Raw genomic sequence first — 10,684 nt, 5'->3', positions numbered from 1 at the left:
CTTGGATTGTGATCAGTCTTTAGTTCCTTAGGGACTCAATCTTTCACTCCTTTTCATTTTAGGTATTATACATCCCTCAATGCAGATCCAAAGTAAATTCCCATTTCCTCATTACATCTACCTCTGAAGGGAAAGCTACTACATTGTTTTATTCCCTTTCATTTCCCAAATGGATATACTTTGTGTAAGGTTCCTATTTCTAGGTTTCCTTATTTCTTTATCTGAAATTTTTCAAGAGTGTTCTTCTCTCTCTTAAATATCTCTAAAAAAAAATTGCAATGTGATATATTCCTTCACCGAGAAGGCAACGGCACCCCACTCCAGTACTCTTGCCTGGAAAATCCCATGGATGGAGGAGCCTGGTAGGCTGCAGTCCATGGGGTCGCTAAGAGTCGGACACAACTGAGAGACTTCACTTTCACTTTTCACTTTCATGCATTGGAGAAGGAAATGGCAACCCACTCCAGTGTTCTTGCCTGGAGAACCCCAGGGACGGGGGAGCCTGGTAGCCTACTGTCTATGGGGTCACACAGAGTCGGACACGACTGAAGTGACTTAGCATAGCATAGCATATTCCTTCTATGAGGCTTTCCCAGTGGCTCATGGTAAAGAATTCACCTGCCAATGCAAGAGATACAGATTTGATCCCTTGGTTGGGATGATACCCTGGAGAAGGAATGGCAAACCACTTCAGTATTTTTTGCCTGGAAATTTCATGGACAGAGGAGCTGGTGGGGAGAGTCCATGGTGTTGCAAAGAGTTACAGACTTAGCGACTAAGCAACAACATGTTCCTTCTTTAATTTATACTTTTAAAAAATTTACTTGAAATTTCCGCTTGATTCTCCTGCTGAGCCATTTTCTGTAACATTTCAGTAACCGAGGTTATCAATTTATTCTTGTCATAGAAAAGAGTAGAAGCTATGGAGTTAGAGTATTGTGAATATTAATTTCCTACTTACAAACTATAATTCTATGGACAAGTTACTTAATTTTTCTGTTCAATGTGGGAAAATAGGGGTGGTAAAATAGCATCTCTTTCTTTGGGCTACTGTGTTAATCAAATGAAAAAATCCTAAGTAAACTGGTTGAGAAAGTGCCTTTCATATGGTAAATAGTTAAAAATTGTCAGCTGTCATTTATGTTCTCATAAATTAAACTAGACTCTCCACCATAACACTCATCAGAGCTTTTTCCCCCTGATTACCTGTATTCTTCTATAAATTATAAGCTCTATAAAGAAAAACATCTCTTTTATTTTGTTTGCTGTTTGGCTTCTGGATCTAAGAACAGTGTAGAGTACATAGAAGGAACTCAATAAATATTTCTGAAAATCATGTTATTTTTCTCAAAGAGCATTCAGAATATATTCAACATTTCTCTTACCCCAAACACAACCTCTACAACCACAGTGACCTCAACCCATGTCTGTCAACCACCACACAACTTATGGCTTTTGATGTTTAAGCTGAACTACTGTAATATTGAACTTTTAGCAGCTTCTAAAGATTATTTTAGCATTTCCCAACATACTCACTCTTATTTAGCCATAAACATTGTTAAACTCACTCTTATTTAGCAATAGACACTGAAATATGGTCATTGCTCTATCCCACCCTAGTTCAAGTACTTCAGTGTGTCTCCATTACTCATTTGAAAATTCAAGCAATATAATAAAAATATGCTTCTCAAAATTATGTCTTGCTTAAAACTAAATAATAAATTGAGTCAGAGTTATCTTTGATGAGAAACCATGAAAGGACCAGTTTGATTTATGAAGCATTTTGTGCAGATTAACTATTGTACAAACTTTTAACCTTCTCAAAAACCTAAAAAAGAAAATTGGAGAATGTTTACTTTTCTGGGAGAATGAAATTGCCTTGGAAAGTTCAACTTATTTTAGAAATATATATGTGTTTGTAGATGAAAAATAAACATATATAAGTATATTTATACACACATTGCTTATATTTAGTGGAATGAGGGGAAGATTATCACTTTGCAATGTAAGAGGCTTCTATGATTAGTAGAAAAGCATCAAGCTGTCAAAAACAGTTTTTAATGTGCTAAAAAAAATAGTTTTCCACACACAAAATGGTAACTTGTGCTACCAAAGTTAGGTGATTTATTTATTTTTTACATAACAACTCCTAAGAAAGAGAGATGGAAAAGACCAACAGGCCCTGAATTTCTAATGAATCAAAATTAAATTTATGCCATTTTAAATTATTGTTTTTTTTCTTTCTTTTGTTTTTTTGTTTTTTAATATATTTAGAAGATGGTAATGATTATTGGGGTTTTTGAAACTTTTTCATAGTTCCCTATCTCTTGCTTAGAATCATTCTAATATACTGCATAATATTTAAATCTACTAGTCTAACTAAAATAGATAAAAGAAGGTATGATACAGCATTTTGGAAAATAATTCAGTGTAAAGAAAAATTAATAATTCTATGAACAAAGGTTAAAAATACCCCAGGAAATTTCATAAATGCTTATGATATTGATATTAAATATGAGACACTAGGCTCTCTTCTCGCAGAAGGAAATGGCACCCCACTCCAGTACTCTTGCCTGGAAAATCCCATGAACGGAGGAGCCTGGTAGGCTACAGTCCATGGGGTTGCTAAGAGTTGGACACGACTGAGCGACTTCACTTTCACTTTTCACTTTCATGCATTGGAGAAGGAAATGGCAACCCACTCCAGTGTTCTTGCCTGGAGAATCCCAGGGATGGGGGAGCCTGGTGGGCTGCCGTCTATGGGGTCGCACAGAGTCGGACACGACTGAAGAGACTTAGCAGCAGCAGCAGCAGGCTCTCTTTTGGGAAATCCTTGAATCAGTCCTGGCTCTCGATCTCAAGTAAGTCTGATTATACACAATAAAGATTCAAGTGGAAGTTATGATGTATTAAAAGTGACTAAGCTGACTGTGTTTCTGAGACCCTTCAGTTCATTTCAGATGTTCAGACGTGTCCAACTCTTTGTGACCACATGGACTGCAGCACACCAGGCTTCCCTGTCTGTCACCAACTCCTGGAGTTTGCTCAAACTCATGTCCATTGAGTCAGGGATGCCATCCAATCATCTCATCTTCTGCTGTCCCCTTCTCCTTCTGCCTTCAATCTTTCCCAGCATCAGGGTCTTTTCCAATGAGTCACTTCTTCACATCAGGTGGCCAAAGTATTGGAATTTCAGCCTCAGCATCAGTCCTTCAGTGAATATTCAGGACTGCTTTCTTTTAGAATTAAATGGTTCGATCTCCTTTCAGTCCAAGGGACTCTCAAGAGTCTTCTCCAACACCACAGTTCAAAAGCATCAATTCTTCAGCGCTTCACTTTCTTTATAGTCCAACTCTCATATCCATACATGACTACTGGAAAAACCATAGATTTGACTAGACAGACATTTGTTGGCAAAGTAATGTCTCTGCTTTTCAATATGCTATCTAGGTTAGTCATAGCTTTTCTTCCAAGGAGCAAGTGTCTTTTAATTTCATGTCTGCAGTCACTATCTGCAGTGATTTTGGAGCCCAAGAAAATAAAGTCTCACACTGTTTCCATTGTTTCCCCATCTATTTGCCATGAAGTGATGGGACCGGATGCCATGATCTTAGTTTGTTGAATGTTGAGTTTTAAGACAACTTTTTCACTCTCCTCTTTCACTTTCATCCAGAGGTTCTTTAGTTCTTCTTCTCTTTCTGCCATTAGGGTGGTGTCATCTGTATATCTGAGGTTATTGATATTTTTCCTGGCAATCTTGATTCCAGCTTGTGTTTCATCCAGCCTGGCATTTTGCATGATGTACTCTGCATATAAGTTAAATAAGCAGGGTGACAATATAGAGTTTTGATGTACCCTTTTTCATATTTGGAACCAGTCTGTTGTTCCATGTCCAGTTCTAACTGTTGCTTCCTGACCTGCATACACGTTTCTCAAGAGGCAGGTCAGATGGTCTGATACTTCCATCTCTTTCAGAATTTTCCACAGTTTGTTTTGATCCATACAGTCAAAGGCTTTGGCATAGTCAATAAAGCAGAAGCAGAGGTTTTTCTGGAACTCTCTTGCTTTTTCAATGATCGAATGGATGTCAGCAATTTGATCTCTGGTTCCTCTGCCTTTTCTAAATCCAGATGAACATCTGGAAGTTCACAGTTCATGTACTGTTGAAGCCTGGCTTGGAGAACTTTGAGAATTACTTTGCTAGTGTGTGAAATGAGTGCAATTGTGCAGTAGTTTGAACATTCTTTGGCATTGCCTTTCTTTGGGATTGTAATGAAACCTGACCTTTTCCAGCCCTGTAGCCACTGACGAGTTTTCCAAATTTGCTGGCATATTGAGTGCAGCTCTTTCACAGCATCATCTTTTAGGATTTGAAATAGCTCAACTGGAATTCCATCACCTCCACTAACTTTGTTGATAGTTATTCTTCCTAAGACCTAATTAAAGATAATGAAAAGTAAAGTCCCTAAGTAAAGATAATGAAGCAGAAAGAGGAGCTGCCAATCCATGATTCATGTGATCAGTACTCAGTTTTCATGTCCTCTTCAGAATCAAGTGGCCATATTTGAGTGTGCTTTCATTTCCTCAAAAACTTCCTTAACCAGAAATTTCATAAAAATGAAAGAATGAAAAGTAGGATGCAGAAATGTGTCTTAACAAATCCCACAGTGTAACATTTCATGCGTTATTTGAAGAGATGTGCAGTAATCTGTGGTTTACTCTATTTATGGTACCAGCTATCCTATCAATGAACTACTTACAGGAAAAAATTCTTGCCTCTGAGATTTATTAGTTCATAAATTTTCCATACAGTCTACAACATAATAGATGATAGATGAGAAAAAAGAACATTGGGTCTAAAGGTCTTTTTCCTAAAGGGGAAAAGAAAGCCTTCTTATAAATTCCATCTGAAATTTCATCCTGAAAGTAATAATATTCTTCTGAATCAAAACTACCACAGTGTGAAAAATCAATCTCTGATAACTCTCCCTGTTATTAAGGAAGAATGCTATTTGTCTCTGAGTAGGTCTTTGTCAGATAATGTGGATTTTATCATTTGGTAATGTTTAGGAAACACTTTAAAATGTTTTCAAGATAATCTGAGTAATCAGCTCCCATTGGTGGGAATTTTAAGTCTTGGGTAAGATTTGAAATAATTAAAAGCAAAAAGATGCTTTAGGGAATTTCCCAAATTATGGCTATTATGAAAAACTTTAAAAATCAGATTAAGATCCTTGAAATATATGTCTAATATTTTTAATTGCAGAAAACTTTATAATCCTATGGGAGAACAAATTGGTAATTATTTTGCAATATACTTTTACCTCCTCTTTTCTTGCTCTGAGACTTTGAGTCCTTTGGAGGAATTTTAATAGGTAAGGAAAGCAGTTCTTTTTTAAATTTTAAACTTTTTATTTTCTATGGGGGTATAGCTCATTAACAATAGTGTGATAGCTTCAGTTGACAGTGAAATGACTCGGCCACATACATACACATATCCATCCCCAAACTCCTCTCCCATCCAAGCTGTCACATAACATTAAGTAGAGTTCCCTGTGGTATACCATACAACCTTGTTGGTTATCCATTTTTAACCGTATATATGAGACAGCAAAAGAGACACAGAAATAAAGATCAGATTTTGGACTCTGTGGGAGAAGGCGAGAGTGGGATGATTTGAGAGAATAGCGTTGAAACATGTATATTACCATATGTGAAATAGATTGTCAATCCAGGTTTGATGCATGAGACAGGGTGCTCAGGGCTGGTGCACTGGGATGACCCTGAGGGATGGAGTGGGGAGGGAGGTGGGAGGGGGGTTCAGGATGGGGAACACATGTGCACCCATGGGTGATTCATGTCCATGTATGGCAAAAGCCACTACAATATTGTAAAGTAATTAGCCTCCAACTAAAATAAATAAATAAATATAAAAATAAATATAGCAGTGTGTTTATGTCCATTCCCAAACTCCCTAATAATTTCTTCTTCCCATCCTTCCCCCTGGCAACCATAAGTTCATTCTCTAACTCTGTGAGTCTCTTCATATTTTGTAAGTAAGTTCATTTGTATTATTACCTTTTAGAATCCAAATATAAGGGATGTCAAAAGATATCTTCCCTTCTCTGTCTGACATATTTCACTCAGTATGACAATCTCTAGGTCCATCTGTATTGCTGTAAATCATATTATTTCATTCTTTTTAGTGGCTGAGTAATATTCCACTGTACATAGGCACCACAACTTCTTCATCCATTCCTCTGTCAATGGACATTTAGATTACTTCCATGTCTTGGCTACTATGCTGGCTACAGTTCTGCAATGAACATTGGGATGCTTGTTTATCCTTTTGAATCATGTTTTTCTCCAGATATATGCTCTGGGGTGGGATTGCAGGGTCATAAGGTACTTCTATTTTTAGTCTTTTAAAGAACCACCATACTGTTCTCCATAGTAGATTTATAAATTTACATTCCCACCAGCAGTGTAGGAGGTTTCCCTTCTCTCAACACCCTCTCCAGAATTTATTCTTAGTGGAATTTTTTATGATAGCCATTCTGGCAGGTGTGAAGTAATACTCAACCTAAAGTGAGTAGAAGTAAAGAAATCATAAAGATCAGAGCAAAAATAAATGCAGTAGACAAATAAAACAATTGCAAAATCAATGAAAGAAAAAGATTGTTCTTTGAAAAGATAAACAAAATTGATAAACCTTTAGGCAAACTTATCTAGAAAAAAGGGAGGGGACTCAAATTAATAAAATTAAAAACAAAAAATAAAAAGTTACAAAAGACTCCACAGAAATACAAAGGATCAAAAGAGACTACTATGAGCAACTGTATGCCAACAGAATGGACAACCTGAAGAAGTGGATAAATTCTTAGAAAGGCACAGTCTTCCAATACTGAGCCAGGAAAAAATATAAGTATGATCAGACAAATCACAAGCACTGAAATTGAAGTTGTGATTTAAAAACTCCCAATAAACAAAAGCCCAGGACCTGATGACTTCACAGGCAAATTCTATCAAACATTTAGAGAAGAGTTAATACATGTCCTCCTGAGACTGTTCCAAAAATTGCAGAGGAAGGAAAACGTTCAAACTTATTCTATGAGGCCACCAGGACCTGATACCAAAGCCAGACAAAGATAGCACAAAAAAGAAAATTATAGACCAATAGCATTGATGAAAAACAGATGCAAAAATCCTCAACAAAATCCTAGCAATCTGAATCCAACAATACTTTAAGAAGATCATACACCATGATCAAGTGGGATTAACCCCAGAAATGCAAGGATTTTTCAATAGTTGCAAATCAGTAAATATGATACACCACATAAAACTGAAGACTAAAAACAATATGATCATCTAAATAGATGTACAATAAACTTTTGACAAAATTCAGCACCAATTTATGATAATAACTCTCTAGAAAGTGAGCATAGAGGGTGTATGTGCATGTGTGCTAAGTCTCCAGGCACGTCCAACTCTTTGTGACACTATGAACTGTAGCCTGCCAGGCTTCTTGGTCCAGGTGATTCTCCAGGCAAGAATCCTGGAGTGGGCTGCCATTTCCTTCCCCAGGGGATATTCCCAACCCAAGGGTCAAAATTGGGTTTCCTGCATTGCAGACAGATTCTTTACCACTGTGCCACCAGGGAAGCACATAGTAATTAGCGACTAACAGAGACCCTTAGGCTTCTGAAAGTCTGTTTATGCCTGGTTTTGAACTAGGGACCTTTGGCATGTGAGGCGAAAGTGATAACTACTACACTATAGAAACAAGGCCTAGAGAGTATATCTCAATATAATAAAGGGCATGTTCAAGCTGGTTTTAGAAAAGGCAGAGGAACCAGAGATCAAATTGCCAACATCCGCTGGATCACAGAAAAAGCAAGAGAATTCCAGAAAAACATCTATTTCTGCTTTATTGACTATGCCAAAGCCTTTGACTGTATGGATCATAAGAAACTGTGGAAAATTCTGAAAGAGATGGGAATACCAGACCACCTGACCTGCCTCTTGAGAAATCTGTATGCAGGTCAGGAAGCAACAGTTAGAACTGGATGTGGAAAAACAGACTGGATCCATATAGGAAAAGGAGTACATCAAGGCTGTATATTGTCACCCTGCTTATTTAACTTATATGCAGAGTACATCATGAGAAACGCTGGACTGGAAGAAACACAAGCTGGAATCAAGATTGCTGGGAAAAATATCAATCACCTCAGATATGCAGATGGCACCGCCCTTATGGCAGAAAGTGAAGAGGAACTAAAAAGCCTCTTCATGAAAGTGAAAGTGGAGAGTGAAAAAGTTGGCTTAAAGCTCAACACTCAGAAAACAAAGATAATGGCATCTGGTCTCATCAGTTCATGGGAAATAGATGGGGAAACAGTGGAAACAGTGTCAGACTTTATTTTTTTGGGCTCCAAAATCACTGCAGATGGTGACTGCAGCCATGAAATTAAAAGACGCTCACTCCTTGGAAGGAAAGTTATGACCAACCTAGATAGCATATTCAAAAGCAGAGACATTACTTTGCCAACAAAGGTTCTTCTAGTCAAGGCTATGGTTTTTCCTGTGGTCATGCATTGATGTGAGAGTTGGACTGTGAAGAAGGCTGAGTACCGAAGAATTGATGCTTTTGAACTGTGGTGTTGGAGAAGACTCTTGAGAGTCCCTTGGACTGCAAGGAGATCCAGCCAGTCCATTCTGAAGGAGATCAGCCCTGGGATTTCTTTGGAAGGAATGATGCTAAAGCTGAAACTCCAGTACTTTGGCCACTTCATGCGAAGAGTTGACTCATTGGAAAAGACCCTGATGCTGGGAGGGATTGGGGGCAGGAGGAGAAGGGGACGACAGAGGATGAGATGGCTGGATGGCATCACTGACTCGATGGACGTGAGTCTGGGTGAACTCCGGGAGTTGGTGATGGACAGGGAGCCTGGCGTGCTGGGATTCATGGGGTCTCAAAGAGTAGGACATGACTGAGTGACTGAACTGAACTGACAACAAACCTATGGCAACCCACTCCAGTATCCTTGCCTGGAAAATTCCATGGGCAAAGGAGTCTAGTTGGCTACAGTCCATGGGGTCACAAAGAGTAGGACACAACTGAGTGACTGTGCACAAGAGTCATTTAAGCATTTTAGAGTATCCGTTTCCCCATATTTTGTCAAAAAGAAAGTAATCCAATGTCCTGTTTGAGAAAAGTCATAACTTGAGTTAGTCACCAAATATATTTTTCAAACTATCGTTCTCTAACAGCAATTTGAAGATTTTATACCTTAAAATCCAAGAGGAAGTAGCCAACAAAAGGAGAAGTGATTTAGTCTTGTCCAGGTTAAACACAGTGTTGGAGGTTGGTTCATTTTTTTTTTTAATTATCAAATAAGTTTTCATCCTACCCATAGAAATCTTGTGATCTTCATAGTTCTAGGTCTTCCAGAAAAAAGAGGAGAATCATAAAAAAAAAGAGGCTTTTATTTTTTAAAAATTTATTTCCTAGATTCTTTATCCCTATTTGTTTTAATCACTAACAGTTATTTTATCTTCAGAAAAAAAAAAAAAAAAGAGTTCTCTAATTTTCTCCTCACATGTAGCCACTTCTCTACCTTCATTTCAAACAACAGTACTATTGTATAGTCACTTTGTATCATAAGTTTATGAAAACTTTATGGACTAAATATTTAATGTTCTAGATGGAATAGGTTAAAATAAAATATATTTAAAGGCAGTTCCTAAGCCTCATGAGAAATCACCACAAAAACCTCTTATTTATTGACAATGTGGCTTGTTGAACTTTGGCCTCATGCCAGGATTCTGGACTCTAATCTGACAAGCTCTTTTCCTTGAAGTGAAAATACCTGCAAATGTTCAATTTTTTTTTCTTAATTTTTTGGAAGAAATAATATCCTTACTTAAGCCAGTCATCTCCCTAGCATCCAGGTCCATAAGGCCTCTGATTTCCCAACAATGACAAGAACAAAATAATTATTTTCATAAACTAAAACAACACTAAAAATAAATACCCACTCTGAGAAAAATTCATGTACCACCCAGGTACAAAGCACAGTCAAATTTTATATTAGAATATTTTCTTCTTTTCCATGTTTACTGAAACAAAAATAATGAGATAAAGTAGAAGCAAGTATACCGAGAATAGCAGACTTTAAATCATAATACTGAATTTAGTCTAGAAGTTTTCATTAAAAGATATGCAACTGTAAATAAAGCAACAACTACTCTGAGTTATACTTTCCCATCCAGGCAGTGTATGTTTATAATCTGTTATGTGCAGGACTAGCTGTGAAAAAGTAAGAAAAATCTTTGTCAAGAAAGCAAAATGTGCGTTACTAACAAAAGCAAAATTGTTTATATTGAACAATCATTATGTAACCTTATATGTCAGGGATTAAATGAAATATATTCTTGCCCAAGGAAGACTGGAAGGAAGAGAAGAGAAAACATTGTCTGATTCCTGCTTCCAATGGCAGATGTCAGATAAGACAACCGTAAAGACACCACATCAACCTATTGTTCCCCAATTTGATCATCAGTAGACCAGTCTTCTATTTCAACAGGGAAAAAAGTTCAAGATGATAAAAAAAAAACAGATTTAATACATTTTTCTGAAGAGTATTAATAAATGGGAGAAAGTGAGGAAAGGAAATTGTGCTAG

This window comes from Bos indicus x Bos taurus, chromosome 29, assembly GCF_003369695.1.
Source record: "Bos indicus x Bos taurus breed Angus x Brahman F1 hybrid chromosome 29, Bos_hybrid_MaternalHap_v2.0, whole genome shotgun sequence".
NCBI classification, from domain to species: domain Eukaryota; kingdom Metazoa; phylum Chordata; class Mammalia; order Artiodactyla; family Bovidae; genus Bos; species Bos indicus x Bos taurus.
The sequence above is the reverse complement of the archived record's forward strand: the minus strand, read 5'-3'. Positions refer to the sequence as shown.